Raw genomic sequence first — 6,099 nt, 5'->3', positions numbered from 1 at the left:
GCAAAACGACAACTTTTGCTTAGTGAATTTTACATTATATATGTCACTCGACCTACAATTAAGGCCCAAGCTTTGGCAAACTACTTGGTAGAGAACCCTGTCGATGGTGATTACGAATCATTGGATACATATTTTCCAGATGTATAGATTAACTCAATTGAGGAAGTAGGTCCAAATGGAAATCAAGCTTGGAAATTGTACTTTGATTGAGCAACCAACACAAAAAGCACAGGGATTTGGGCAATTTTAATATCGCCCACAGGCCAAAATTACCCTGCAAAAGTTCGACTTTGCTTCTTTTGTACAAATAACACGACTGAGTATGAATCTTGCATCATGTGTCTAAATATGGCAATAGATTTGGGTGTGAAAGAACTAATTGTGTTGGGAGATTCTGATTTGCTTATCCTACAAGCTCAAGGATAATGGAAAACACGAGACCTCAAGATCCTTCTATACAGACAATGTGTGGAAGATCTTAGCAAAAGGTTCATGTACATCGAGTTTAGATACATCCCCAGGTTTCATAATGATTTGGCTGATGCCTTGGCGACTTTGGCCTCAATGCTTCCCTATGCTGGAAACACTTACATCACCCCATTAGAGATTCAAGTGCGGGAAAACCATGGCAATTGTAATACAGTAGAAGCAGAACCTGATGGTGAGCCATGGTACTCAGACATCAAGAATTTTTTTAAGACAGTGAGATGCCTAGAACATGCAAACATAAGCCACAAAAGAACTATTAGACGTCTGGCTAATGGTTTCTTTTCGAGCGGGGATGTTTTATTTAAACAAACTCTTGATCTTTATTCATTGAGATGTCTGGATGCTGAAGAAGCCGAGAAAATTATGAATGAAGTGCACGCTGGGGTATGTGGGCCACACATGAACGGAGATGTTTTTGCAAAAAAGATACTCCAGGCGGGGTAGTATTCGCTTACCATGGAAAGGGATTGCTTTCACTTTGTCAAAAAGTGTCATCAATGTCAAATCCATGGTGATCTCATTCATTCACCTCATTCAGAGTTGCACCCCATGGCTGCACCTTGTCCCTTTGTTGCATGGGGAATGGATGTAATCAGACAAATTGAGCCAAAAGCCTCTAGTGGACATCGATTCATTTTGGTTGCAACTGATTACTTCGTCAAAAGGGAGGAGGCGATAACTTTCAGACCAGTCACTAAAAAGGTGGTCATGGATTTTTTTTATTCAAGAATTATTTGTCGATTTGGTATCCCAAGAGCTATCATCAGAAATAATGCTGCAAACCTCAATAGTAATCTGATGAAGGAGGTATGCAAGCTGTTCAAATTTGAATTTAGTGCAGTACGCACACATCCTTTATTCATGGGAATTAGGCACCATCCTTTGTTCATGTTCAATATGCACCTGTTTGAATTTCGTGCAACATGCACCAATCTGTATTATGTGCAACAAGCACACGTCCTTTATTAATGGCAATACGCACCCTCCTATGTTCATGTTGCAGTACATACCTGTCTGGATTTCATGCAATAGGTATCAATATGAATTACGTGCAATACGTACACATCCTTTATTCATAAGCAATACGCACCATTCTTTGATCATGTGCAATACGCACCTGCATGAATTTCATGCAATACACACCAATCTAAATTCCGTGCAACAAGCACACATCCTTTATTAAGGGGCAATACGCACCACTTGGAATTCATGTGGAAATCATGTGCAATACGAACACATCCTTTATTCATGGGCAATACGCACCATCCTGTGCGCATGTGCAATATGCACCTGTCTGAATTTCGTACAATACGCATCAATCTGAATTTATGTGTAGTGCGCACCACTCCTTTTTTGCATGCAATACAGATCAATTCTCCATTCATGGGCAATGCCCACCATATGCATATCTGGAGCAATACACACCTACATTCATAGGTTATAAACACCTTGTTAACATTTTGGGGATACATCCAATCTTAGGAATATGCGTCTTATTTGGAAATCTCAGGATAACACTCCTCACTTAACCTATTCATTCTAGGTTATACTTCCTAGTTCAAGATTCTCATATGTTTTCTTCTTTCCTAAAGGAAACATATTCTTCATGGGTTATTCATTTTGTAATCTTGAGTTTTCAGTTTCAACAACCAACTCAAGTTAAAACATGCACTTAAGAATGATCCACCAGCCACCATGACAACATGAAGATCGATCTCAAAGAGAATGCACAGAGAAAATGAAAGATCTAGACAAGATCCTAAGAAGATACATATATTAGGGATATTATAACATTTATAATGTAGAGAGACATAGTTCTCTAACTCTTTTCTTTGTAACTACAGGCAGTAGATGATACAAGCAATATGAAGCAATCTTTTGGCCAAAGTTTCTGATAGTTTTGGTTATCAAAGTTTCTCGAACTACACTGATCTGATTTTCTTTTAATCAAGGATATGTAGGAAAGCTCTAAAGCAAGGTTCAGTCATGTTTTACAAAATGGCTTCATCAGCGTTTGAAACAGTCAAAAATTAGCCACTTCGTTTAATTTCTTTGCTTGGAAACTCTTCATGTTTCCAAGCAAAGAGGGGCATGTTGTGAACACCTAATTTTTTACGTGTTTATTTTATTCATTTAATATTTTAGTAAGTAATATTATTTTATTTGTATTTTGGGCATTTGTTTTTATTATTTTATTGGCTCAAATGACCGAATTTTATTTAAATTGGGCTGATTTAGATCAATTCTAATGGTCCAATCGATTGACCCGGTCAATAGAAATGATCAAGATTGAATCTCAACCATTCATGATATTTTGATCTAATTTCTATTATTCGACCCAAACAAAAATACAAAACTCCAAAAAATTAGAATTTTTTTATTGTAGATTTTTTTTATTTTTCTTCTTCCCCTTACTACCATGCCGCAGGTCGGCCACTGCTGCCGCCACCACCGCCCGGTGGCTACAACCTTTTTGACCGAAAAAATATTGAAAAATTTACCATCTTTTTCTTTCACCCACCTCTACCTAAATCTACAAACCTTTCATCCATATCTATAGCCAAACTCCGTATATCTAAGGAAAACCAATATGAATTTTTACTTTTTCCCTTAGATTTATAAAGGTTCGATCATTCCCATCCCAAACCCTTTACATAAATGTGTAGAGATCTTCAAGGGCTATCATTTGATATAAACATTAAGTTAAAAATCCGTCAAAAAAATTTTCGGCAAACTGTTCCTACGACCTTCATTTACCCGGAAGTTATATCAATCTCCCCCCCCCCAGTCAATCTTTATCAAAATAAATCATTATCTTTTTTTCATTTGCCCATATAAGTCATTTGATGTCGGATTTTTGTTATTAATATTTTTTTTAGTTTATCATGTTGATGTTGTCGCTTGAAAAATTATTACTATTTATTTATTTATTTTGTTTTGTTTTATGTTTATTTTTCTTTTCTATTTTTTTCTGCATTATTTTGTTGTGTTCGATCTTTAAAATTGTTTAGATATCTAGATTTTGTGTTAGTGAGTCAATTTGTTTGGGTCTTGATGAAACGGGTCAACATTTGTGCCTATTTTAGATTTTTTCAGATTGCCCATCAGCTATTATTCAAACATTGAATAAAAGAAATTGATCATCTACATGACATTTGGGCTTATTTTTAGATTTTTTTAGATGGTCCATCAGGTATTATTCAAACAACGAATATTTGAATTGACTATTAAAGTAAAAATACAAATTTGACTAATTTGACTTAATAATCTAACAATTAGAAAATTTGTTATTTTGCAATCTTCTATCAAATAAGTCAAGGTAGTCATTTTATAATTTTTTTTACCAAATTGGTTATTTCTTAAAGTTTTATCAATATAAAAAAAAGGAATTAAAACTAGTATATCATTAGTTTAAAAGAGTGTTTAATAGTAATTTTGTAAAAGTTTTTTTTTGTTTTTCTTCTTTTATTGTCACTGTCTAGTACTAAAACATAACTGTTTATTTTTTTCCTTTGGTAAAACAATAAATATAAATGCTAGAAATTTTTTAATAATATTAAATAACTAAATACTAATCATTTCTTGGTCTATATGTTGCACCGTTTTCTTTTATTCATTTTTATCATTATTTTTTTTAAAAAAAATGAGTAATTAATTATTGTCTTTTCTTTTCTTTAAAAATAAAATAAAACTTCAAATACCATCATGTGTTCGGTTATGATCCTTGTTGTGTATTCTTTTCTTAAAAGAAGGGTTTTGTGTGCGATTTACTCTCTTAGGCAAATCAATTTTTTTAAAAATAGTAATTAATACAATTTTCCCCTTTTATCAAAAATAAATAAATAAATTATTTTAGCCAAATATAAGTTAATAAAGCGACCGTGCTAGAACCACGGGACTCGAGGGGTGCCTCATACCTTCCGTCCGATAAATAGATATCCTTACCCAATCTTTGTTTTTCGTAGACCATAACATATTTTTTTAAAGAAAACTAAAAACTATCTAGTGAGCTGGAACACCTAAAAAACTCAATTCCAAATGACTACTCTACAAAAAAATAAATATATATATATATATTTTAAAACCTGTCATATCATCAAAAATTGTAAAAAATAAAAGAGGTGTGAAAGGTAGGACTGGGATATTATTTCTTAACATGATCAATTTTTAAACCATTTTCAAAGAAAGCCTGTTGTCATCATTCAAGCACAATAACACCTGCATATCTCTTTAATAACAAGTTGGGCAGGTTCTAAATTAAGAAACATTACTTTGATATCATAACAAAACTCACCTGTCATGGCACAAGTTTTATACAAAAAGGATCAATTTCAACACAAAATCATGTCATTCAGAAGGTTCAATTAAGATCAAATTGTACATTTAGATCACATACACATAATTAAATTCATTTATACAACCCTTCTCACAAAGTTACAGCTTCAGCACAACCCATCCTACGAAAAAAATATGGAATTGCCCTTAATACAGTAGTCATCTGTCTATCATTGGGCATCATGACTTGATCTATAACTATGAACTCAATCCTAATAAAGAAGAAAAATATTTTGGTATTTTTGTATAGTTCAAATTGACTATTTATGGATAAAGAACCAAAAACAACTACCAATGAACCCAGAATCAAATAAAAACTAGAAACTATTCAAACACAAAATATGTATATATCAAGTATGTTTTTTCACCCTACCCCATACTTATAGAATAGAACTATCCCAAGTGCATTTTAAAATCTCAATAAATTTCGCAAGGCAAGGTAAAAACAATTGCTTTCTCAATCTTCCATGGCATCACAACCATATATATCATCACCTCTCTGTGATATCTCACCGATTTAATTATAGCCCTATGTTAACATCTGTGCTCGTAATCAAATACTACAACATAGATACCCAGTCAAAAGTGATGTCTGTGCTATGTATGCCGCGAATGAGGAAGCTCATCAATACTTTTAGCCACACACGCGTCTCTCGAAACATGTGAGCATATAGAAGAGATTTGTGATATCTATTGTTGTTATGCTTTGTCCACTGACCAATGGATTAAGGACCACACAGTGGATTTCCGATGGCCTGATATAGGGGGTCTAATATTATTCCTAGTTAGCACAAGAGGATCTGTGTCCTTTACAGTACCCAAAATATCATTGATGCTTGTGGGTGTGATAGGTACATTTAAACACCGAATAGTCACAAAGTGTGACCTAGTTTTCGGTACCTAATTGGCATAGAAATAAAGATCTCATATTAATTTGAACTCATGTATATAAGAATATGCGAACTGAATCCTAAGCTCTCTCATTCGCCTCAAGGTCTGCAAGAACTCCCAGGGCAAGTTATCCCGATCATTGCATACATTCAAGAAGTAGGATAACTCAATATACTTGTTTCACCATCCTTTTCCTTCCTTAGAGACAGCCTTGATTCTGAACCTCTTATTTTGTACCTGACGGGATGGAGGCAAGAGTTTTACGTAACCGCTCCTTAGACGCTTCTTGTGAACTTGTAGGGACACTACTTTCCCGGGACGTTGTGAAGTAGACAAAATGACATGAACGATGTATCAAATTTCAGTCTCAGAATTACACCTACA

The 6,099-nt window shown here is 34.0% G+C and overlaps 1 pseudogene; it reads left to right on the top strand.

The window, feature by feature from the left end:
- Positions 1 to 249: 249 nt before the first annotated feature.
- LOC138347900 (uncharacterized) lies at positions 250 to 2,162 on the top strand (annotated as a pseudogene).
- The last annotated feature ends 3,937 nt before the right edge of the window (positions 2,163 to 6,099 follow it).

Source organism: Solanum lycopersicum, chromosome 4 (assembly GCF_036512215.1).
Source record: "Solanum lycopersicum chromosome 4, SLM_r2.1".
In the NCBI taxonomy this organism is placed as follows: Eukaryota; Viridiplantae; Streptophyta; class Magnoliopsida; order Solanales; family Solanaceae; genus Solanum; species Solanum lycopersicum.
Note: the sequence above shows the minus strand (reverse complement) of the source record. Positions and strands in the feature narration are given on the sequence as shown.